The sequence below is a fragment of the Triturus cristatus genome, unplaced genomic scaffold (assembly GCF_964204655.1).
Source record: "Triturus cristatus unplaced genomic scaffold, aTriCri1.1 SCAFFOLD_266, whole genome shotgun sequence".
NCBI lineage: Eukaryota > Metazoa > Chordata > Amphibia > Caudata > Salamandridae > Triturus > Triturus cristatus.
This window is the reverse complement of record NW_028187669.1, coordinates 19,629-46,280: the sequence shown is the minus strand read 5'-3', so window position 1 is coordinate 46,280 and position 26,652 is coordinate 19,629. Positions and strand designations below refer to the sequence as shown.

The 26,652-nt window shown below is 44.2% G+C and overlaps 1 protein-coding gene across 1 annotated transcript in view; it reads left to right on the top strand.

Moving 5' to 3' along the window:
• Positions 1-26,652, top strand: part of LOC146770975 (metabotropic glutamate receptor 4-like) — a 117,290-nt gene that overhangs the window by 75,477 nt on the left and 15,161 nt on the right. The gene's annotated exons all lie outside the window — the stretch shown is intronic.

Here is a 26,652-nt window from a genome sequence, read left to right as displayed (position 1 = left end):
TAACTTTATTGAATGTGTACATCCGCCCAAACTCCACGTCCAGGCAAACCCTCTCAGGTGAGGTGATAGCGACGGTGATGGGAATGAGATCTGGATCCTCGGACACAGATATTATACTATCTGGAGACTTTAACATGTGGCTAATGTCTGACCTACAAAAAAACTAGGTAATCAAATCACAGGAACGCGACTGGGCCATACCACCGCAGGACCATCCCGGATGGACCAAGGAGGACCCGAAGGGCCGCACCTTACAAGGAAATTTAGAACATCTTGGCCTTAGAGCCCTTAATGGGCGCTTTTTTCCTGACAAGCCACCTGGCCTCTCATTTTTATCAAAAACTGGTGCATCCTTAATTGACTATACTTTCGTCAGCCTTCCCCTCTTGGATCAAATCTCCGGCTTCGGGTTTGGCAACAGACTAGAAAGCGACCACAGCCCTCAAGAAATACTGCTTAGCACAAGGCTGGTACAACATGCCAAGGCAGGGACACAATCTTTCGAAAGCTTTATGATCAATTTAAAACCAATTAAGTGCTTGGTCAAAAACCTAAAGCAGATAGCAATGGAGGCAAAATACATGATTGAGAACACCAGCACAATAACCGAAGACCAAATTGTAAATTGGACAAACTTCGCGAGGAAGCTGTCTGCCAAACACGCAAAACCAATAATGCATGTAAAAGCGACAGGGACCCAACAGTCGACCTCTTGGGATCCTGTGATATGATCGGCGAAAAGAAGCATGAACCGGTTATGGCGGGAACTAAAAATAAAGGCAATGGACTCACCAACTATAACCAAACTGAGAGAAGCTCGAAGACACTTAAAGTCTGTAAAAAGAGAACATCGAAGGGCTCATTGGAACTCCTTTTGGGCCAAATTATACAGCAACATCAGGACAAACAACTCTGCAAGGTTCTGGCGCACGATAAACAGTCTTGGAGGTTGTGTCCAGAAAGCTGCCTCATCAAACATACTGGAGTCCGAGTGGTTCTTCTTTCTGTATAGTCACTTTAACGATCAACAAACCCTCACCCTTAATCGGGTTATTGGTATAGAGGGCAGCAATGCAGCAGCAGTGGCTAACTTGCCTCCGGAACACTTTTGCAAAGTCCTAAACAGGGAAGAGCATTTTCATAAAGGCCTAGCAACCGAAAAGCATACAGACAGCCAAAACTATGTCAACAGCATTGAGCACAGTACAGTCCCGGCGGACCAAAATGAAAAGCTGTCCAAAAAGGGTTGGAAAGATATCAACAGAATTGAGCACAGTTTAGTCCCGGAGGACGAAATTGAAAAGCTGATCAAAAAGGGTCGGAAAGATGGGGCCCCAGGACCTGGAGGCATTCCTCCAGCCTTGTTTAAGGAAGATCCAGCCTTCTGGGCCTCCAAGCTAGCTCCACTCTTCACTTCCATCTTAGAAAATAACACCATCCCACCCTCTTGGCAAGGATCAATTCTCGTTCCAATTTTTAAAGGAGGTGACAAAAAATCCCCAGAAAATTATCGGTTAGTCGCCCTAATCGATAACGAGGCGAAGTACTTTGCAGGGATGCTGCTCAATTCTCTTCGGGCATGGGCCGAGGAATGCTCAGTAATCCCTCCAAACCAAACTGGATTCACAAAAGACACCGGCACTACGGTCAATCTCATGGCTCTCTCTTGCTTGATAGATCAGGCAGAGTCTAGCACTAGATCATTCTACATGGGATTTATAGACTACAAATCGGTGTTTGATAAGGTTAATAGGGCCAAGCTATGGCAGAAGCTCTCCTTATTGAACATACCAAATGGACTACTAAGAGCAGTACAGCTACTACATCAGGACACATGGTTCAGGATCAAAATTGGTGACGGTTCTAGACTGTCTCGATCAATTTTAACAACGCAAGGACTCAAACAAGGATGCGTCTTGGCCCCCATACTTTTCAACTTATTTTTATCGGATCTCCCGGAAAATTTAAATACAGTCAATTCGCATGCTCCTAAATTAGGCAGCCTACAGCTGTCAAACCTACTATACGCCGATGATGTGGTCCTCCTAAGCAATACAAAGATAGGTTTACAAAGGCTCATGGATGCAACTGCCGCATACTCAATTAAGAACGAGCTTCAGATAAACAATAAGAAAACTTATTATATTGGCGGTTCGTCCGGGAAGGCCCAAGAAGTTGGCATGGGTCTTAAATTCGGAAAGCATCACAGAAACCAACTGCCAAAAGTACTTAGGAGTCCTTTTCAACAACAACGGAAGATACAAAAGCCAATTGGGAGAGCAAAAAAAGAAAGGAACAGCGCTAGCATTTGTACTCGGCTCTATCCACAGGAAATTACTCGGCCCAACATTCGCTCCAACACTTCAGGTGGCACAGGCAAAAATCATTCCAACTTTAACATACGGAAGTGAGGTGTTAAAAGGTCTGGACAGTGGCCAACTTGATAAAATTATTGCAAAAATCTTTAGAACGGTCTTCCAGCTTCCATCAAATACGTCCCCGGCACAAATCAGGCTGGAATTGGGAATTTGCAAACAATCACTGGGCAGAATGATGACTTTCCTAGTGAGCTGCCAAAAACTGAGGATATCAAAGGAAGGCAGCCTAGCGCACCATCTTTGGGCAAACCTGAAAACAAAACGATGGCTAGCGGGGCATGGCTACTTGTCAAGCCGGCTAAACATCTTAGGCCTGAGCAAAGTATGGGATCTACACGTTAGCCAAAATGATTTCAAAAGGCTAGCAAAAATAAGCGCAAAAAGGCTCTCCTCTTTTCTTGCAAAAAGAAACCACGGCTGGATGACCCTTAGATCATATGAACAGTTGACATCTCAGAGTTAACTAACTTTACCATTCAGAGCACGCACTAAACTCTGTTTCTTAAAACTAAGATTAGGGGTGATACCCTTGTCTTGCCACCTTCCCAAATGGAAAAGAGATCAAACTCAGGAACCATGTCGGTACTGCGGCTATTATAGGGAAGATATAATTCATGTTTTATGCCTGTGCCCAAGCCTCATGAAGGAAAGAAGGTCCCTCCTACGGAGGGGCTGGAACAACAAGGAAGTTAGATCATGTAGAGCTGCAGTATTGGCATGTTTTGACCCACGGAATACAAACTTAAACTGTGCACTGGTAAAGTTTATGGACCGTGCAGCAAAAACATTGGTGGAGGAGATAAGTCGTCCACCACCTCAGGTAGTGACTCAGACTTCAGGATCTCTACAACAGCTGGACAAGCTTCCATGCGGGCATTTAGATGCATGAAAATCTGTTGGAAACCTCAAAACAAAACTGCTACAAAAAAAAAAGGGGATTGTCGTATAGGCTGGCTAATTCTGGGACTTAACATACAATCTCACGACCACAAATGCCCCTAAGGGACCATCATCACAGGCATGGGTAGTGTAATTACAAGAGATCTCGGACATGTGGGGGGCCGGGCACCTTTTTTTTATAGGAATTGGAGTTCAATTTTATAAAACTCATCAATGTGTTAAGTTATTATTATTATTATTAATAATCGATCCATGCTATACGTGCTCAAAGTGTGTGGGACGCGGTGGGCCATGTAGAGACTGTTGAGTTTGATCTATGCTGCTCATCATTGATCTGGATGCATAGAGTGTATAAGGGTGGCCGTCACCCTGATAGATTCTACCCACTTGTGTAGCCCTCAAAGTGCTGTCAGTCCCCCTTACTACATTGCTCTGTCATTTTTTCTTGCAATTTCCCCCAAATGTTTAGAGTCAATTCTTGCCATTGTTGTTCAATCGTAATTTTCATCAATGAGCCGCTAAGTTGCGGTTGTGTTGCACACTTGCCAAGATGCGCCTGTTTGATCACTTGATCCTTTTTTAGGTCTCGGCTCGAAGGCTGCGCTTGCGCAGTCTCGCTCCGAGATTTAACGTTTTGGAGAAGAGGGGCTTGAACCCGCCCCTCTTCTCTCCTCTTCTCCATTGGCTGGCCTCTTAAATGCTGGCCAGCCATTGGAGAAGAGGTTCGTCTCTCCGAACAGGCCCCGTCCTTTTCGGATTCGGGGGCGTGTTTTTTGCTACTTTTCTCATTATCTCCTCCAGCCAATGGCAAGAGGAGAGAACAGAAAAACATGCCCCCGAATCCGGAAACGCCGCTGCCTTTCTCCGAGGCATTTCTGCTTCGCCTCGGAGAAAGGCAGTGGTGTGCTTGTTATATATCAGCAAACTGTTCAGGGACTTCTGGAGTTACCAACACCCCTGGCAGTGGCCTGCGTGCACATCTGCCCGAGTGGCGCGCAGGTACTCGCCCCCTCCCACGGACGCACTCCCTCTCCCTGGAAGGATGGGCTTTGAAAGGCACAGCTGACGTGTAGTCAGTTACCTCCAATGCCTGGCTAGGAGGCTCCGGTATGTCTCAGCCTCTCCCCGGCAATCATCGGCCGCAGGCCTGCTGGTACAGCTGTCGGACCTTCACCTGCACACAGCCGAGGTCACTGGGCGGCGTGAGTAGATGTGTTATTTTAGGCAGCACATACGACCTCAAGAGGTAAGCTTTTAAAACTGGAAAATAAATGTCAGACTGCGTACTCTCTGTAATCTCCACAGCAGCTAACTAAAAGGACAGCCTCCCTTGCGGGGTGTCTAAAAGTCCATCACTACAAGGGATCGCATAAGACTTTGATGGGGTAATGAGTGGATTAGTGCCCCTCTTGTTCTCCCAGTTGTTCCTTTCAGTTCAGACATGCTGTTCCTTTGCACCCTTTCAGTTTCTGTTCCCGCTATTGTCCTGGCAGAAGATGCGCCATTGTTTTGTCATTTGGTGAGGTAATTTCCTATGTCAGCGTCTTTGGACAAATGAATATTTTTGCAGTATTAGCTATGCCAAATAGACTTGTGTGAAATTCGCAGCAAGGCAAGGGGACAAGGTATTCGCGGGACATTTTGGTTAACCTTTTCAGAAAGCGAACTGCTACAGATAAAAATTCAATCACCTTTCAGTGTGGCTGTGCCACAATTATCACTCATTTAAAAACAGTGAAGCTAATGGAGTGTTTTATCACGGCAGGCAGGGCCGACATTGTTCATTATTTAGTGTTTGCTAAGCTGATGGTACTTCCACGGCTCTGCCATTATCTCCTCTTCTTCACAATTGGATTTTATATTACTGGGGCAGTCAGGTATGACAAGTCATTTTCTTTCCTCTTGTCTTTTGAAGGGAATACAAACTTCTACTTATTCGAACAATCAGAGTTGAGGATTAAAGCTGCTGGAAGTATCTGAATTAAAAAGGGTAGACGTGCAAGTCATGTGTGAATGATTATATTGTTCTATTCTCTTAGCGAAATGTTTTTATTAAACCTAGAGCCCAGTATAAAGAGTTTTAGTACAGATCTTTATTATACGTTGGTGACTTGCATGTTGGAGGCAGGTGAGCGGCTGCCATGTGAGATGTGCCCGACAGTAGCGAAGGGGCTTCTGGGCATCTGCTCCGGTGTGAGCAAATTGGACGTGCAGGAAGGGCTTCGGCTGGTAGGGGTGTCGACCTGCCACTAAAAAAGGGGATTTGTGTGTTAATCCTTTTTGTAAGATTCCGTGAGGCAGACCAGCAAACTCTGAAAGACCAAGCTTAACAGAATGTCTGGCATTGCCCTTCTAATGCAGCACTCTGTGGCTGCGGTACCCACAAGGCACACTTTTATGTGCCTGTCCTTCGGGGTTTGAGTTGAAGTACTTCCCTTATTCTGAGCACTCCTAACCCCTCGTCATCACAGTGGTGAATACAGAACACGACTATCTCCAGTCTTGAAAATTCCGACCACACGCAGCCTGCCAGGCCAGCATTACCCTGCCTTCCTGTCAGGGCTCTGTGTGGGGGTGGCTCTGTGTGGGGGTGGCTGTGTGTGTGTGGGGGGGTGGCTGTGTGTGTGGGGGTGGCTCTGTGTGTGTGTGGGTGGCTCTGTGTGTGTGTGTGTGTGTGTGTGTGTGTGTGTGTGTGTGTGTGCGGGTGGCTCTGTGTGTGGGGGAGGGTCTGTGTGTGTGGGTGGCTCTGTGTGTGTGGCTCTGTGTGTGTGGGTGGCTTTTTTTGTAGGTGGCTCTATGCGTGGTGGGTCTGTCTGTGTGTGGGTAACTCTGTGTGTGTGTAGGTGGCTCTGTGGGTGGCTCTATTTGTGTGTGGGTTGCTCAATGTGAGTGGCTCTGTGTGGGTGGTTCTGTGTGGGTGGCTCTGTGTGTGTGGGTGGCTTTGGGTGTGTGGCTCTGTGTGTGGGTGCAAATGCAATAGGTCTCGCATTTGAGAGTGATTAAGCTATTGACGTTGTAAATAACAATGCCGTTTCTTTAACCCGTTCCGTGCTCATGACGGAACCACTCCCTCATGAGCCACGGGTGCCGTGTGCTCATGACGGAGTGATTCCGTCATGCTGCGGCCGATGGCGGCCTCTCCGCCCACGCGGCGCTAATTCCCCGCCTGTGCGGGCGATTAGCACCGTGGGCGGAGTCATGACGGAACCACTCCGTCATGAGCACAGCTCAACCGTGACTCATGACGGAGTGGTTCCGTCATGAGCACGGCGCCACCGCAGTGCCCCCAAACCTCCCCCCAGCGCCGCGGCGGAATTTCCGCCGCGGCGAAGGGGTTAAATGTTTTAAAAACATAAACAAAAATAATGTCATGAGCAATGCCAATAGCTTTAACTTTAACAATGCCGAGACCATTGCATTGTAAATGCTTGTTCTATATAGGTAATGAATTGGGAGGACTTGTCCGGGTCACCACAAGGGGCAAGACCCCGGCATCGCCCTTTCAGCGAGCGCCCTTATGTGCACACAGAACCGAAGCATTGCTCTAGTGGGAGCAGCCCAGAGCACCCTGTGGCAGGGGCGCCTTGGAGGCCGGGTACAGACCAGACATTCCTCTTCCCTGGGTGTTTGGGGGTTTCGGAGTCTGAATCTAGTTTTCTTCCCTCAAGGCACCGACTCGATCCGTGTTCCTCTAATGTAGACTTGGCTCATCCCAGTGCCTTTCCGGCTTAGTAAGGTAGAGATTTACTATGCGTTTTGTAACCCAGTAATGTTTTTTATTTTTTGACGGAGATACATTTTTTTTCATTTTTCTTTTTCTATGGACTTGCTTATTGTTTCTTTACTATGTGTAGTTTACCTTAAAGGACACTTAGCACCCCTGTCTACCCTCTATGAGGAGATAGTCTGTGAAACACACTGGCCCTCTCTCAAGATAAAAGTTTAACAGGTTGGACTAAAAGTCCAGCCTTAAAGGGGGGATTCGGCAGGACGAGGATGAAGCCTGCTATACCCATTCACACTTTCCAATCATGATTCCCCTTTTCTAAGGGTTAGTGAATTAGTATTAAATTGTGGTGGGGGACAATAGGCAAAAAAGAACAAGGGTATCTTCTACTTTCAACATTCCCATCAAAGTCCTAGCCCCCCTTAGGGTGAATAATCTTGACCTTATCTGCCATTGCTGGCTATCTTTTGGTTGCTTCTCTTACAACTCTCAATAGTGGCAACTTTGATCGTGTCGACACAGACTAGACCACTATCCTTGCTAATATCGATTGCAGGACATTCACATAAATTCATAAGAATGAATGAGTAAGACATTTATATAGCACACAAGATTGACAAAATAACTTCCAGGCACTACACAAAACAAATTATTAATAGTATGGCCTCTGTGTCGTCCCAATTCCTTTTCTGTACATAGGTCCTGCTCTCTCTCTCTCATTGCCTCTCTTTCTGAGTCTTTCCTCCTACAGCCTTTATCTCCTGCAATCAGCCTATCAACCTGTTTCCCCTTTTCTTCCAACCTGTTTTATTCCCTGCTTCCCACTTCTCCTCCTTTTCCTTTAGCTTTGTCTGGTCGCTTAGTGGACTTATGCGCCTACTGCAGAGGCCTGTGTTTAATCTCATGGTCACAGGTTCAAATCCCGGCGGGTTCACTCATCCTTCTGAGGTCAATAAAATGAGTACCATTGAGTTTGGGTAATAATAAACATCTGTTATTCAGCGCCAAGAACCCTACAGGTGAACGTGCGCTTTACAAATACTTATGATGTTCTCTTATTTGTTTTGCCTTCCAGTTCAACTCTCTTGCTTACTCCTTTTACTCAATCCCTCTAGAATCACCCTTGTCCCTGCTTCCCTCCTTTTCCTGCTCATATTTTCCCAATCTGTCTGTAGTCTCAGTCACTTCCTTTCTTTAGAAATTGTACTTGCAAGCTGTCTCTCTGTCTCTTGCTCTCTCGTCTTTATCCCAGTACGTTCACATTCCCCTTCTCTCACTCATCACCCTGGCTTTCGCTTTTCATCTCCCAATCTCACTCGTTCTCACTCTCTCTTTACTCCTGTAGACAGGCCTTCCCGGGCTGGATTTCTGTGAGGTCTTGCCTAGGGAGGGGCAGCAGTAAAGAAATAATGAACAGGGGCGTTACACCTTCAACTTGTACCTCTCTGCACGTATCCAGCTTCCGATTGTGTGGGGGAACTCATTGTTGTGACTGCAGGGTGACATGTGCTTTCAAAGCCCCTGAATAAATACATCTCCTTAATGTCCATAGGAATCAGTGGAACTGCTAAAAAAAAAATCCTTCACTGTTGCTGTGTGAAAGGTGGAACTTCAGGTCCCTTCATGGTGTTTCACATGATGATATAGACTGTTTAGATGGTTACTGCACTGGTTTGTCCAATCTGAGACTGTGTGTATAATTGTAGCCCTGAGCTGGTCTGGGTGGAGGGTGGGAGAAGAACAAGTCAATAACACCTTTTCTGGTAGAGACACTAACTGTAGATTCGTCACACAAGAACATTGGAATCGGTGCGGTGCTTGAGAACGTATGACAGACAAGGGGCCCCGGCTTCCTGAGAGAACTTTCGCTTGCCCTGGGAAGGCGGTCAGATTAGCAGCTCATTCGGAGAGAGCGCAGCAGCAAACTCGGATTGACGATTCAAAAAATGCAGTGCTTTTCTACTGGAGGGGCCTTCTCACCTTTGGGGTGGGGACAGAATGCCCCCAATAGGCTGGCTTCAATCAAACACTGCACCCACACTAACTCAAGCTCCCTCGAGTGGCGTAGTGTGACACTGCTGATCCAGTGACAGGAACCACGCTCCTTTCATTGGGTCACTTATGAGTCCTGATGCCCTATGTACTCCCTACCCTGAGTGGACTCTTGTTTTAGGTTTTCTACTGTATGACAATAAATTTTAAAACTCTGTATATAAATATTCTGAAAACCTTTTCTGTATTTTGTATTCATTTTAATTAATCAGTAATAAAATATTTAACTGCCTGACTGGAATATTGAGTGACCAGGTGAATACTACCCAACACTGGGCGACTGGAATGAGTACTGCATAGTACTGAATAATGCTGTGGTTATTGTGCAGTACTGAATGTTAGAGGACGCGCTGAACAGTACTGGACAAGGGAGGCGAATGCCTTACCGTACTTAGCGCAAGTGCAGAATACTGCAGAGTACTGGAAGAGAGGGCTAAATACTGCACCACTGCCCTACTGGGAGTGAGGCTGTGTAATGCACGCTGCTCTGAGGTGGCTCTGAATACTGCACAGTAATTTGGATAGGGCTGAAGATTGCAAAGTTCTGGTGGATTAGTTGATTATTGTGCTGTACTGAGTGAAGGCGAGCTGTGCTAAACCACGCTGGGGGATAGAAGGAAATATCATACAATAGTTGGTGAATACTACATTGGAATAGGCAATGAGGATGAAAACAATTCTAGATCTTGAGGGCATATTCCGATTACAAATGCTGGGTGATGATCTGACCACTGTCCTCTGCTAGATAAGGAAGGGTCTATTGCCCAGTTTTCTGCAATATTCAAAATACTGAGTAAGGGGTTAGAACACAGCAATGTACTAGCAGAGGTTACAATTACAAAAAAATGTGTGATGAGGGTACATTCACAAGAATGTAAGTGATGTTCAATTTTTCCATTTATTAGTATTATATTGAGTTTCCTTCATGACAAGCTGTGCATCACATTTCCATGTAATTCACATAGCTGACAATAATAAAACAAGAATCAACTACCAAACTTTTGATATTCGAGAAATTGGCAAGGCATCATGCGTATTGTCCTAATCATCACAAATGTAGTAGATCACATATGGTTAACACATATTACTAGTCAGGAGTAGGCAAACATCTACGATGAAATCCATTGACAGGCCCCCTATATCCATTTATTCTGAACTTGATAGGTTTACCACTCTAAAAATTTGAACAACACCCCAGCAAAATGAGAGTGATTCGTTCAGCAGAAAGGGACCATATTCTGCCCACACGTTTCTCTTTATCCAGGCCCATGTGTTCTCCTCTAATGCCCCTTGCTGTGTCATGTTGCCAAGTTAGGCCTGGGAGGAAATAATTGCCAATTTACATATACAATTTTCTTTCCTAAAGTTGCTTTCCATTTGTCACATTGAGTTTTGACACGCATATGCATTTAAAATGCATGGTCTAGTTTCTTAGAAACGCCGACCTTGCTGACACAAAATAATTTTCTGAGAATACTGCCACACTGCCTTGGCATTATGTGCAAGTGCAAGGCCTTCCCGTGTGTAATACGAATGTGTTTGTTATTACGTCCATATAGCGACACAGCTGTCTCAGGAATATAAACAATAGACATCTTGATCACAATCACAGCCCGAGGCAAGGATGCCCTTTTCTATATATATCCTTTAGTTTCCTAATACAATCAGAGGAAACACTTCTGCTGATTTCGAGGGGTTCCTGCATACTGCTGGTTTCACCTAGCAGCTCATTTGTATCTTCAGAATGGGTGTCCAGTTTGTGACCACAATGGGGTCCTACATTCTCACCCACCAGGTAAAAAAATCATGCAGAAGGGGGTTTCTTAGCAGACCATCCATTCACACTATAGACACGTAGGTTAGGGTTGCATCATAGGAGTATGCTAGATTGTCTTTTATGAGCCCCAGTGTACCCCAATTTAGGACTAGGTAGCTATATGACCTTTTACCTTTATTTGTCCTACCTTGCTCAACATAACGGCTCTGGCACTGACCTTTTACCTAGTTATGTGCCAAATAAATGTTGTGTGGTTTTCTTTGAAAACTAGCCTTATGTATTATGCAAGAGGATTCTTAGTATCACACAGTAGGATTACCATCTTCTGTAAAATAACTCTGTACAAAAGTCACCGCTATCGTCATCCTTGGATGACAGGCCCACAGTACCATTATGCATCTAGGTAGAAGCCCTGAGGGCACCTTTTGGGTATAAAAGCACTACATTTTCACTGGGCAAACCAAAGGAGAAACTTCCATGCTGACACAAGACGCTGGGATTTCCTGCTCGCAGAACTTCCAGCACGCAGTGGTCTAGCACCCCTTGCAGGGCTTCCGACTCGAGACCAAGACGGGGTCCTTCGTTCTCTCCCATCAGGTAATGGGGTTGGTTCTTTCCTAAGGGTATTCTTATCTTTATACCCAAATGCATGCTAGGTACACTTAGATAGGGTCTGCATACTAGGAGTACACCTGTTTTTTTCTATTTTTCTATATGCCTGCATATATTCACTCTTTTAACATGGTAGAATTCTACCTTTTATTTACTCTGTTGGTGCTCGCAATCTTATATATCTGTTTCTGTCTAATGGTTGTTGCAGAACACATATTTTATATTAGAATGACGCTGGTTCAATAAATACTTCTTGAAAACGTCCCCATCATTCATTCTGTGCAACTCTCTGAGACTAAGTGAGCACGAGTGACTGAGTGAAAAGTGCTGTACTGATTCCACCATCCCTGATGGGTCAGGGTTGTCATGTTTGATAGTTGCCAAAAACTATTCGCTCCTTGGTAAGGGGGCATATAGTGGCACTGTGAGCTAGCTGGTATACAGGCTAACATATCTTTTGGGGTGTCTGGAATCAGTCTGGACATCAATCCCATAGTTAATGTTGTCTAAACGTGCAGATCCTATATAGATTAATAGGAACTACACAACAGTCATGATACTGTATATGTATGCATATGTAAGACGTGTCACCAAGATGGTGGGACTCTGTTTTATTCACTGTTTTGACACACATTATAACTTTTGTCTGCTTCTTTCTATTAATCACTGCAGCAAATATCGTCTATAAAAGAATCACTACGGTTCAATAAATATTGAAAAATGTCCCTTTGTGTATTCTTTGTATATTTCTGTGAGCGAAAGAAAGTGCAAGTGATTGAGAGAAAAGTCCTAGGTCTGTCACCATGGTTATTGGGGAACAGGGTTGCCATGTTCAGTAGTTGCCAGAGCTGTTCGCTCCCTGTCTAGGTTCAGAGGGGCTAACGGTGGCACTGTGAGCTAGCTGGTCCAAGGGACAACATATCCTGTGGGGTTGCATGGAGTCAGTCTGGCGCCATCCTAAGTTTATGTCGTCCACAAACGCGCAGTTCCTACTGATTAGTGGAAACTATACAACAGTTGGGCCTGATCTAATTCCAAGCCTACCATTTTTAAGTGGTCTTATATTTGTCTTGGCTTTCAATGCAACATTCAGGTCATACTAACTGGTCATATTCAACCTTCCTCTGGGTTGCTTCTATATGGAGGCCAAAGTATTACCTTCTGCCACTGTCCACTTCAAGAATTCTCTCATCCAGGATGCTGGGGCTGAAGGGGTGATTGCTATCTGTTGTTTGGCCAGAAGCCAGGCCAAATCAGCAACCTATTCTTAAGCCTAGCAAGCGTCTACTTTTTAAACAGACCCAAAAAGACTCCTAGTAGCGCATTATCATATTACACCCCAGTAGCCTCTTTAATCATTTCCCACACCGCTTCCCAGTGGTGTTCGAGATCTGGAAAACTCCAGAACATATGTAGTAAGTTTGCATTAGTACTGCGACATCTGGGACAACCATCTGGATGGCCAGGAAGATCCTATTTAGCCTCTTATTTGTGAAGTACGCTCTATGAAGTGTCTTCTAATGGAAGAACTGAAATCAGGCGTTTCTACTTTCAAGGGGTATTGAAGTATTTGAGAGCACTCTTTCCCTTGCTTCCGTAAAAGGAGAGCTATTGATCCTAGACTATGTAATTAAGCTTAGACACATCACTGTCAAAGCTCTCCTGACATCACTGATCACTGTGCGTCAACACACCTTGTAAAGTGTCATAGGGGGTTGGTTCCTCATCTCTCTAATTCCAAGTGGATTTCAGATATCACACAACTGACCCGAATACTAGGAACTGACCCACCAAGATTTTCATACATTGACGTAAGTCCTCAAAAGTAGTGAGTTTAGGGTTCTTCCCAACAACCCCCCCTGACATTGAATCCTAGGTTAGTCAGGTGTGGATGAATAAATAACAGGATCTCTGAAGTCAGTGAGGTTTCTTAACTCTGCACAGTGCTTGATGCTTGTACAAATTGTTGCATATTAGCTGACAGGGTTTAATACTGCCATACCTAACAAACTGTATAATTTTGTGCAATTGGCTACATAATGTACCCCGGAGATACAGCTGAATAATGAACCACCCTCAATGAAGGAACTAAACATTGAACTGCACTATACAAATGAGGTGAACGCTACACAGTACTGTCTGATGGGAGCCAATACGGCCGTACACTGCACTCCGTTTTGTGACAGGCTCTATCCCACAGCATATAACTTTACTGGATGAAGACTGCACAATACTGGGTGATGCAGTAATGAGTTATGCAGCGATAACTGGACAGTGCTGGATACTCCTGCAAAACAATTTCTGTCGTTGGCGTGTGTATCGCACAAATCTGGCTGATAATGTGATTCGTACACAGTATTGACAGCTGATATTCAGTTCAATCAGAAAATCTGTGTCTATCCATTAGTTTGCGGCTAACTTTAACCTATCAAACTTATTCTATTCACCCAAGTTGTCTGGTTCTTCTGCATCATCTTTCCTCTATTGTGCTCCCAAATGATAAGTAGTTGAAGCTCTCCCTTTCTCTAACCATACCATTATCGACTAGTTTGGCATTCTGCCTCATTTCTTTGGCCAACTACTCACAGATATTTATCTCTCCTTCTTCTGTTCTATGCACAGAATCTTGGCTAACTGACAGTCTCTCTGCTCTTCACCTCTGTGTCTTCCCAATCTTCTTACCATAGGCCTTCTTCAGTACGGAAATCCAAGTGTCTTATTCCTTTGATCTAACTCATACCACCATATCAGATTAGGGTTTTTTCACCATACATTTTATGTGGTTCAATTTTACACATTTTCTTTTTTGATGTTTATGTTTTCTGTTTAACCTTTTTTATCCAAAGCCCAGTGGTCTGAATTACTTAATCAAAAGCAGTTGCCACATTACAGCATATTCAAAATGCTGCTGCATGAGTCCTTCTCGACTTGAGAAAATATGTTGGTAGCTCTGTAAAGGCCAGGGAGCTTTAGTGACTCCGTCTACCAAAAAGAATCTCTTTCAAAGTTGCATCACATTCACCACAACACCTCTTCTTACATTGTACTAGATAAATCCAGATGTGCAAACCCTCATGCAGCTTGTGATCCAGTTCCCAATTCTCTTGCCACCAAGCTCTACAAATGCAGAGGTTGGACATATGATTCAGAACCCAAGGTGCTAACTTATAGACCCCCCCCCCCCACTTAAATAAATGTTAATAATCTTAGTTTTAGGAAGAAACGCATAACCTGGCTGTATGACAAACAGCCTTACATGACAGACGGATCTTCAAGATGGTTTTCCTCTCTGATTTCTATGTTTTGCTAGCATCAAGAAAGATCTTTATTCAGGATGTAAGTTTGCGCCATATGAATATTTGATTACATAGATCAATAATTGTAATATGAAATCATGAATATGAATCAGAAAAAATATTTATGTTGACACTGCATCTGAAGACGAATTCAGTGGGTAAGAATGTACATTTACTTAGTGCACCATATAGATTTAAGTGTATTGACACTGTTCTAGTTAATAATAATTCCTGATCGTTAATTAAATGGCATATCTATTGGAGGTTGTATTTATAGCTTGAAATATAAATAGATCTTAATAATGTTTTTTTTTTCTTTACGCTCTTTCTGTAGCTCTGGCGATCAAACAAACCTATGTCAGCTACAGCAACCATGCCGTCTAACATTGCAACTTTGTGACCACCCCCATCAGCCTTCACCCTGTGGAGGGCACGAGGGAGGCCGTTAGCGGCACGCGGCTGCAGAAGGAGTACACGTTTCTCCTGCGCATCGCCGGGGTGCCGGGTACCACAGCCAAGGGCTACTGCGGTGCTTCTGGGGAGGATGCTGGCATATTAGCAAACCCAGAGAAAAGACACGAAATGCAAAGACAAACAAACATACCGCCGGATGCCGGGGTGGCGGGACAAGGTTGCGCAATAGACACGCGTGACGGACGGGAAGTCTTTCCGGGGCAGGACGTCTTATGTCCGCTTCGTTTAATTTTGTCAAAAAATTGTGGGAACGTTTGTGGATTGTGGAAAAGTACTTTTTTTCTTCTTTCACTCTCAAAGACTTCAGTTTTGCTTCTGATTTTCCATTCCTACCAGTTATTTTTGGTCTATTTCCTTCTCTCCTTTGCTTTCATTTCTGCCACCACCACCCATTCACTACCATTCCCTGCCCATTACTTCGACACCTTGTTGCAAAAAATAGTAAAATAACAAGCAAGACAAAAAATCAGACTGAGTGGCAGTGCCGAATCCATTGTTGGTTGATCAGTGTATGTAATGAAATATGATTTGGAAAAAACACGTTTGCTTTACCGACCAATCAAAAGCGAGAAAAAAACGAAGTCCAGTGCCTGACTGTTTATGAATTATCCGATGCGTAAAAGCATGTAAAAGTCTCATTTTTATACAAGAATATTTCTAATAAAAGAGAAAATGCTTGGTTTTGTAGAGAGGAGTCCTCCTTTTTAGAAATGTCAGAGAGGTGTCTTCAGAACCCTTAACTTTGCCCATCAGGTGCGCACATTATCCCCCCTGACTGTGCCTGACGTCAAAGAGTCTCAACTAAGTTTCAAGTTACATTTCATGTATTTATTCCAAAGGGTGAGTATCACTCAGCATCTGGGATCATATGTTTTGAATGCTTTTTCAAATCTGGTAGAGGCATCACATTATACACTGTTAAAGTCTAAAAGCCTGTTGTGGTGAAATCAAGATTCGGAATTACAAATTCAGTTTAAGAGCTTTAGGAGAATTTATTGTTGTTCCCATGTATTTGGGGAGAGGAGTTGGCCTAACGTCTAGGGCGGTTGGCCTAGAATCTGGGAAAACGGGTTCGAGTCTCGGCAATGACGCTGAACATCCTGTGATCCTGGCCAAATCACTTAATCTCCCCTAGAAAAATGAATGTGTTCTCATGTAATGCAACTGGTGGTTGTGTAATGTGCTCATACCTGATACCTTTGGGTCAAGTTCGCGCTATAGAAAACTCCGTAAAAAAAAAAAAAATGTGTTAGATTTTTCCGCGAAGGGCATATAATTACATGAAGTGGCATACTGGCATATGGGATGAAGTGGAAATCATGCGATGATAACATGGACAGTTGTTGATTGTAGGAGCTTTATTGTAAACACCCCAGCAGGCAGCAGAGAGGGAACCAGCTGCCACCAGTGGTCAAACCCATACATTCTATATTCTGCATTCTGAAAGACACAGAAAGGTGCTCAGGATTCCCACTGATGGCTTTAGGGCAGTGCGACCGGTGCAGCCGCTCTGGGCGCTTACCTGGAGGGGGCACCGCTGACCTCAAGTGGGGGCACCATGTTCAGCAAAAACGTACAATTTAAAAGCAGCTGATGCAGAGTGAAGAACCAGGCTGAATTAGGCCTGGCGCCGCAGGGTACGCCTTGATCTCCTGAGTTCACCTGCTTTGTTGAACAGAGACACAGGACACTCTGTTGAGCGTAGAAGATCAGGTTTATTAGCTGCAGCTAAGTACAGTTGTCCCAGAAGTACACCAGGTATGTTCTTAGGAGACTGCCACTTTACTCCATGGCGCACAATCTTTTATAGCACATAGATGCACCAAGAACACACCCAATGCATACATGTTTAGCCAATGGGAAGAGTTTGAAAACAAGATATAACCAATGAGAAAAGTTTGAAAACAAGATATCAAGTAACCCCAAAAAACCTCTCTTACAACTGTTTTTGTCACCCCTCCCCACAAAGTTAATCAGTGGTTGGGTCTACAACTCAACTTGCAGGTGGCAGGATACATTTGTATGCTTTGGAGGACAGTTGTGAAACGAGAGAATACAAGTAGAGAATAGCGAAGGCCAGAAGATAAGATAAAGTCAGGAAAAAATGGTGCAAACCAACAGATAGTTGAAACAGGGATCAGTCGGACCAGACGGGGATTAGTGGACTCAGCCAGTCCCTGACATCAGTCTTGTAAACAGAGGCAGGAGGTTATTTTGACACGTCGCAGTGAGATCAGCAGAAAAAACTTCGTTCATTGTGCTGCCTGGGTGAAGGCAACATAAAATGGCGGTGGAACACAAAATGGTGGCTGAATATAAGCGAGATCGAAAATCAAATTTCCTCAGACCCTCCTTTTGCCATAACTCAGGCAAAACATCACAGATTCACGTTAACCTGAATCAATGTCAATAGCTATGAGGTCGTCAAGCTGTTGCTGCAACATCATTTTAATGTTCTCTGTTTTCTGTGACTCAGGTCTTGGGACAAACAGAGTGGCACAAAGACCGCAGATGGCGGGGCCACACTGCATACAGAGACAACAGGAAAAAATGATGGCCAAACCACTCCAAGGAAGGTTAGTGCCTTCCATCCCCATTTAGACAGTAATCCCCAAAACCATCCCAATAAAGACCAATCTCCTTCGTCTTGATGGATCGATTCGGAGATCATATGTAATTTGGAGATGGCTTGGTATACCGTAGGGGCGTCGTCAGGTATATAAATACAACAGCTAGATCCGATCAATTTACAGACTCCAACACGATCTGCAAGAATAACATCTAGTGCAATCCATTTCTGCAAAGTCATGAGACGGTCTGCCTTAAGTTGAGCTGTGAGATTACTCAAGGCTCCTACAGTGACATCTATGGTAGTCTCAACAACACGAACCAGCTGTCTCATGTTTCTGCTGTTGGCCATTGGGCCCCAAAAAGGAAGAAATCCTTTGAGGAAATCACTTCCCTCTTGTCCTGCCGTGTCTTTAGAATCAATAATCCCTCTGCCATATCTGTTTCTATGATGGCCTGAAGGAGCAGTGTATGTAGGAGGGAGAAGAAAAGCTATATAGCATGTTCCTGAAAAATCCGTTGGTAGCCACGTGTAAGCTCTATCGTGGCAGACAAAATATGTGCCCTGGGATGGCACTAACGGCAGTGAATTCTGAGACGTGTAGATGTATGTATGGGAACAAAAGCTTTTTCTTTGTCCAGTGTCAGTAGTCTGGCCATTCATTTGTAAACAGAAATTACCTTGATGAGGGACAGTCCAAATTGGTGGAGATTTTCCCTGTTTAGTTTTATCTGTAAGGCTAGTAATGTAACGAGTCACGTTCCAATTAGTATATGTTTGTCTCTCATCAACAGGAACCTTATTATTCTCCACAATTTTAGTCATAGCTACCATTCCCTTTATCAGAGAATTATGACTAAAATCTGGCTTACTACCATAGGAACCAACTGGACGTCTCTGATATGCATTTGAAAATATTACAAAATAAGCCCAAGCGGAACCTTCATAAGAAAATGGAAGGACTAAATATGGCATCCCTTTATCTGTGGTATGAGGCATAAGTCCACACACCCAACAGTCGGTTGTGTTGACTACCAATTGGTGTTGGTGCAACAATTGGATAAATGAATTATTAAAATATTCTGTTCTCCTGATTAGTTCATGTTGGGGAAGTGTATATAATTGATGTGGGGAGATAGTAGAATGAAGAGGCAAAGAGATAGAATTAGGGACAACTTTTTGCTGCGTAGCATGAATAACCCAACCTACACAAGCCAATAAGATACACAAAAACATAAAAACACACAATGTTACGCCACATTGACTGTACAATATTTTACAATATTTCTTTCTCATCTCTTCCTTATTATCCTTCTTTCCTAATTTAACATCCATCCTCTAAAATTGTTGTTCACGGCACTTGGCTGTGATTATTAGCCGTCCTATGACACTGCAAGTCCTGGGGGCCTAGCCACTATACAGGTCACAAACCAAGACTCCTACCGTGACCCTGCAACCTGGACAGATGATAAAAATGTAGCAGAAGAGATGAAAATCTCAGGTGTCCTTGACCAATCTAGGTCTTAAATTGTATTTAGTCCTTGTTGGTACAGTTTGGTCTTGAAATAGGGTCTGTGGCTCTGTAGTGTTTAATCGGAGATGGGAAGGTATGGCTTCCTGTAGAATGTCGTCATCTTCTTTCTCCGATCGAGTTCCATCCAGGTGTGCACTACTGAAAGGTATGAATCCGGGGACTTTTTCTCCTTCAGAATCACCTATACCTTTACGAACCCACTGATCAAAAGGCAAGGGCAAGGGCACTTTCTTGCAGTGCACGCCGTGGATCCAGTTCTTTTTCCCTTCGACTTTTACTGCTGTGCGAGTTGTCAGGAGGACTTGTCGAGGTGGCCTCCAGCGAGGTTCCAAGTTCTTTGTCTTCTGAAAATTTTTCACGCAGACCCAGTCTCCAGGTTGGATAGAATGACCTGGGTCCGTGGAGGCTTCTGTTAAAGCGTTTTGAACCTGTAATTTAGTGGTGAGGTCATGTAAATAGTCAATCAGCATTGGATACTGTATGTCAGAGTACTTTTTAGGGTGAGGGACTCCCCATACATTAGCTGGGCACCCGAAAACAACCTCGTATGGACTGAGTCCCAAATGAGAGTGTACAGCTGTTCTAGTGGACAGGAGAGCCAAAGGTAAAGCATCAGGCCAACTAAGACCTGTGCTGGCTTGTACTTTTGCAAGCTTAAGTTTGAGAGTGCCGTTATAGCACTCTACCAAACCTGCGGACTGAGGATGATTTGCCGCATGAAATTTCTGCCTTATACCAAGACCGGTACACACCTTTTGCATAATTTGGCCTACAAATTCACTTCCATTGTCACTCCAGACAATGCGCGGCAAACCAAACCTAGGGAAGAACCCTTTTAGAAGAACCTTGGCAGTGGACAAAGCAGTGTTGTCTTTCAGGGGGTAAGCCTCTATCCATCTGGAAAAGGCACATACCACCACCAGAACATATTTAAGATTGTAACATCTATCCATGTGAATATAGTCGATTTGCAACACCTCAAAAGGATATGTTGGAGGAGCAAAATGACCTGCCGGAGTTGGGGTTCCCTTTCCCGGATTGTACATCAAGCAAATGATACAATGCTTCACCACATTATCTGCACATTTTGGAATCCGTTCGTTCAGCCACACTGGAGCCAGAAGTTTACATATTCCTTTCGCACTGATGTGGGCTGGACCATGCGCCATAGTAACTACAGGCAGTACATAGGCATCTGATAACAACCAACGCTGGTGTTCTGACAATTCTATCCAACATCCTGTTGCGTCTAACATTCCTGTACTCTCTTTCCACTTTCTCAACTCTTTCTCTGTAGCATCTCCCTGAATCGATCTCACACTTTCTATTGTGTCCTCACACATCCCTCTTTCCCTGACCCAATTCGCAGGGCCCGCAACATACATGTGACTTGTAGCATCTCTGGCTGTCCTTTTTGCTACCTCGTCCGCAAAAGCATTTCCGCGACCAACATCATCAGTAATCTTCTTATGCGCACTACATTTCACAATTGCTATCTGGGAGGCAAAGCAAATGACTCAAGAAGATCAGTTACCAATTGACCATGCTGTATTTTAGTACCGTGGGAGGTAAGGAATCCTCTTTCCTTCCACAAACGACCGAAGCTATGCGCCACACCGAACGCATACTGGCTGTCGGTATACACATTCACTCTCTTTCCTTTAGATAACACACACGCTCTGGTCAAAGCTATCAGTTCAGCCGCCTGAGCTGAATTATATCTGATGCGTGCTGTCTCCACAATTGTATACAAGGTGGTAACAGCATAAGCTGAAGTTGTCTCGCCATTTGGGAGTTTGAAACAAGACCCATCCACCCACATGATCCCATCTGGATCCACTAGCGGCGTATTTTTCAAATCAATTCTTCCTTTTGTTTCCTCCTCAGTACGGAGAAAACAATCATGTTGTTCCTGAATATCTTTCTCTTCTGGAAGAGGTAACAGTGTGACTGGGTTTAAAGTGTTACATCGTTTGATGTACACATGACTAGCCAAGAGCATCAGCTCATATCCAGACAATCGAGCACTTGTAAGATGTTGTGTTTTTGTCCTATTTAGCAAGGTATCCACTGCATGTGGTACCATAACAATGAGAGTATTATCTAGCACCACTCCAGCAGACTGACGAATAGAAATCGCTGCTGCTGCTGTAGCTTTAAGACAACTAGGCAATGCCTTGGCTACTGGGTCTAATGTAGCTGAAAAATAGGCACATGGCCGCTGTTTGTCTCCAAATCGTTGTGTTAAGACTGACAATGCACAACCCTCTCTTTCATGGACATAGAGCGTGAAGGGCTTACTGTAATCTGGAGTACCCAACACAGGAGCAGAACACAGAGTAGCACGTAAATCAGTAAAACTCTTCTGACATTCGTCAGTCCAAGGAAGGGGTTGGGGTGTGTCTTTCAAAGTGAGTGCTAACAGAGGCTTGGCCAACAAAGAAAAATTTGGAATTCATTGCCTACAATAAGAGGTAATGCCCAGAAAGGCAAGCACCTCTCTTTGTGTGGATGGCACAGACATTTGCGCAATGGCTTGAATTCGTTCTGGGGTTAATCGCCTTCCCTCCTTTGATAAGAGATGACCCAAGTAGGTAACCTCTCGACGGACATATTGTAGTTTAGAAGGCGAAACCTTATGATTAAGATCAGACAAGTGACGTAACAGTGCAACAGTCACATTTTTGCAGACATCCTCTGAATCAGCAGCAATCAACAAATCATCCATATATTGAATAAGAGTAGCACCTGGGGGCAAAGGAAAAGCATCAAGCTGACATTTCAGAGCTTGACTATAAATGGAGGGGCTTTCACAATAGCCTTGGGGTGCACACTTGAACCGGAAACTTCGGCCTCCTAGAGAGAAACCAAAAATATCCCTACTCTCTTCGGCAATGGGAATGCTGAAGAAAGCATTTTTCAGATCAATAACAGAAAACCAAGCCGCTGAGGCAGGTATCATAGTTAACAAGGCAGTAATATCTGGGACAACAGGAAACTGTGGTACAACAATTTTATTGACTTCCCGAAGATCAATCACAAAACGATAAACAGGAGGCTGAGAAGGATCAGTGCGTTTAAGAACAGGAAGAATAGGACTATTGCATACATTTCCTCTCGTTTCCTCAATTACACCCTTCTGAATCAAATCATAAATGATATCCAAAAGCGCTCTTTCACCTTCATTGGAAATTCTGAATTGAGGAATGCGTGGCAATTTAGCATTGGGCTTGAGAGTAACAACATAAGGCGGGATCTCAAGACAATCAACATCATTTGGACCCGTAGCCCAGAGCGTTGCCGGAAGAGAGAGCAATTCAGGTGGGAATTGATCTTTAGACAAATACATTGAAGAAGTCAATTTCTGCCCCAAAGTAAGATGCACACCAGAAGGAGAACAATATATCGTTGCATGCAATCTTTTCAATAAATCCAAACCCAACAGATTCTCGCCGCAACCAGTTGTTAAAAGAAGAGGAGCTTCCAAATCATAAGGGCCAATTGAGATAGGCAGAGGGCTAGAGACCGCGTTACGAACTGGGGCGCCAGAAAATCCTACTGATACATTCGTTGAGCCAGACAAAGGTGCCCCAGGGAGTTTAGAGTGAATGATAGAACTTCTCATCGCACCAGTATCTAAAAGAAATGGCTCTGAAGCACCCATTGTAGTGACATTAACATAAGGTCCACTCTGATCTACTGGAATGGATACAACTCCCTCACTTTGTCTATGGCTGTCCTAGTTAGCGTGAAGGCTTTCATTTTCACCTTCAACATGATAATCATCATTGTAATACTGGGTAGACTGAGTATTTTGTTGATAAAAGTAGTTTGTGGAATTTGGAGGGGGAAGGGAACGCTGTTCTTGGGTCAATGCACCTCGACCTCTACCCCTGGGTGCTAATTGATAAATACCACGACCTCGTGGAGCAGATAGTCCTCCATTACGCTGTAATAAAACCGGGCAACTATTCTTGAAATGACCCTCCTCTCTACAATAGGCACATTGGTTAGGACCTAATAAAGGTCGCGGAATAAAAGGCTCAGGCTTTTGATACACCCTCTGAAACTGTGGAGGCTGTTGAAACTGGCGCTGAGCAGGACGAGGAGGATACGCCTGTTGCAGAAGAACCTTCGTTTTTAATTCTTTAGTCTTTTTCTCTTGCTTGTCTTTTTCCTCTTTATCCCTGTTCTCATAATATTGAGCAGTAGCCTATATCTGAGCAGAAGAGGAAACAGCCCATGAACTTTCAGAGTCTTTCATATTATGTGACAGCTCGGGAAGCAAATTAAATACAAATTTATCTACAAATAATCGCTGTCCACCCTCCGTAGTCCTATCCTGACCACTGTGATCAATAAATGTCTCCTCAAAACGAGTGAAGAAATCAGAGACACTCTCATCTTTCTTCTGCTTACACGCAGTTAGTTTATCCCAATTAACTCGCAAGGCGGGCATCATCGTTTTCATTAAAGTAATAATCCTACCAGGGAGTTCTGAAATCAAAACATCAGGCTTAGCACCACCCACTTGAGCTCTATCCGCGGCAATTATAGCAGCCCAATCACCACCTAATGCTTGGGCGTGATCCTCTCTACGAATCCGAGCCCATAATGCTTGTGGGACTACATTTCCCATCAACATATCAATATCAGCTAAATTCATAATACAGGCATCAACAGTCTGAGACAACTCTTTATAATAACCAGCAAGGTTTTTATGGGGATCTGGTAGAGACTGTTTTAAGAGCTAAAACTTCAGATCTTTTCCAGGGGACATGTACCTATTTACGCTGGAAGTGCGCGGGAACAGCTGGATTAGCACCTGCTGCTGCAACCACTTCTCTCCACACTGGAGGAACCTCTCTCATGGGATAATGTTTGGATGTCAGCCTAACAGCAGGGTCGGAATCAAAAAAAGTCTGCGAGGAAAATAGGGACCTAAAAGTGACAAGTGTCTTTACGGCGTCCTTAATCTTAGAACCCACAATGAGTCCCTTATCGAAATTACCCTGAACATCTAACAAACCCTGAGGAACTGAACCCAAATCCATATCCTCCCATCCTTTAACAAGAGTGTCACACATAACATTAAAAACATATCTCTGCGTGGGCGCTTCCCACTGGTGAAAGGTGGCCGTGATATCATTCACACTATACTGGGGACCCTTCTCGATCCATTTGGGAGCGAGAGAGTCCAATATTACCCGTTCGTCGGAAGCTGGAAGCTGACTACGAGACTATCTTCGGGGAAAAACCGGAGACATATTAAGAGTCTCAAAGAAAGGAGACAGAAAATCAGAGACAGTATCTGTGATTCGTTTGCGCACAGTGGGAGAATTAGACATATGGACAGGGGACAAGGTATTAGGTGAACTAACAGAAGAATTAACAGTTATAAAGGGAACCGAAGGCAAAGGAGATTGATGTTCAGGAGACGAAGGCAAAGAAGTCGGTGGCGGAAGAGGTGGGGGTGGCACTACCGGAAGGGGCAAATGCGGAAGAGCCGGTGCAGGCGGAGGCGCAACTAATGGCTGAACTGGTTGTAACAATGGGGGTGCATTAGCACCTTGTACATAGGGAGGAGGCAATCTCAATAAGTGAGACATCAAAGGATCTTCCTCCGGATCCTTACTTTTATCAGAAGGGGAAATAGGTAACACCGGATAGCATTTATCTATCGCCATACGATGCTGTCTTTCTGAAATTTCCATTTCTTGATTAATCTCATTATCTTTAAACTGCTGGGCAGCCTGTATAATCGTCATACTTTGTGTTTTCTTATCTCTTTTTGCCTGTTTAATTTCTCTCTGTTTGGCTTCCTTGCGCCAGAGGCGGAAAGAGTCAAACATTGCCGGCCGGGCTTTTCTTTTAAACAAAATTGCTTCCAAATTATCTAATATGTCAGGCTCAAAGCTACCATTCTGTGGCCACTGCAGAACACCATCGTTCTTCATGTATCGGATCCATGCCTCATTAAAGGCAATGGGGCCAACACCATGTTTAGAATAAAGCTCATAAGTGAGAGTTCCAACCGGAGGAATTGGACAAGAGTCCTCCAGCCGGGAATCCCTTTCACAACCAAAACAACAAAACTTTCTAAACTTACTCAGACCAGGCATCGTTATTTCACTGGACTGTTCACAAACATCAAGGGGTTAAATCAAATAATATAGCACAAACTGTACTCACCCCTCGGCTTCGGCTTTTGCAATAGCCGAATCAAAGACCCAAATCAAACAAAATAGTGGGAGCTACCCACCAATACTTAACTAAGAGTCTTCTTACGCCAACAGAGGCCTGTCTAACGTCTCGCGATACCATACATCACCAAAAAGGGCCAAAGCAAGGCGGCAGTCAGGGCAGCAGTCGTCAGCAGCCGCCAGGAAGGAGAAACCGCGCTGAAAAAGACCTTCGGACCACTTTGACATGCAGGGGTCGCTTGACGTGGTTCGCGATTCCTCCAGAATTTTCTTGCGGGGTTCCTCACGACCTTCAGGCAAAACCGCTACCTCTGAAGCCGCCTCACAGAGGGCACCATTTGAAGAACCAGGCTGAATTAGGCCTGGCAGCGCAGGGTATGCCTTAATCTCCTGAGTTCACCTGCTTTGTTGAACAGAGACACAGGACACTCTGTTGAGTGTAGAAGATCAGGTTTATTAGCTGCAGCTAAGTACAGTTGTCCCAGAAGTACAACCGGTATGTTCTTAGGAGACTGCCACTTTACTCCATGGCGCACAATCTTTTATAGCACATAGATTCACCAAGAACACACCCAATGCATACATGTTTAGCCAATGGGAAGAGTTTGAAAACAAGATATAACCAATGAGAAAAGTTTGAAAACAAGATATCAAGTAACCCAAATAAACCTCTCTTACAACTGTTTTTGTCACCCCTCCCCACAAAGTTAATCAGTGGTTGGGTCTACAACTCAACTTGCAGGTGGCAGGACACATTTGTATGCTTTGGAGGACAGTTGTGAAACAAGAGAATACAAGTAGAGAATAGCGAAGGCCAGAAGATAAGAAAAAGTCAGGAAAGAATTGTGCAAACCAACAGATAGTTGAAACAGGGATCAGTCGGACCAGACGGGGATTAGTGGACTCAGCCAGTCCCTGACATCAGTCTTGTAAACAGAGGCAGGAGGTTATTTTGACACGTCGCAGTGAGATCAGCAGACAAAACTTCGTTCATTGTGCTGCCTGAGTGAGGGCAACATAAAATGGCGGTGGAACACAAAATGGTGGCTGAATATAAGCGAGATCGAAAATCGAATTTCCTCAAGAGTTCCTTGTGCATCCAGATTTCAGGCAGCAATATAAATGTCAAG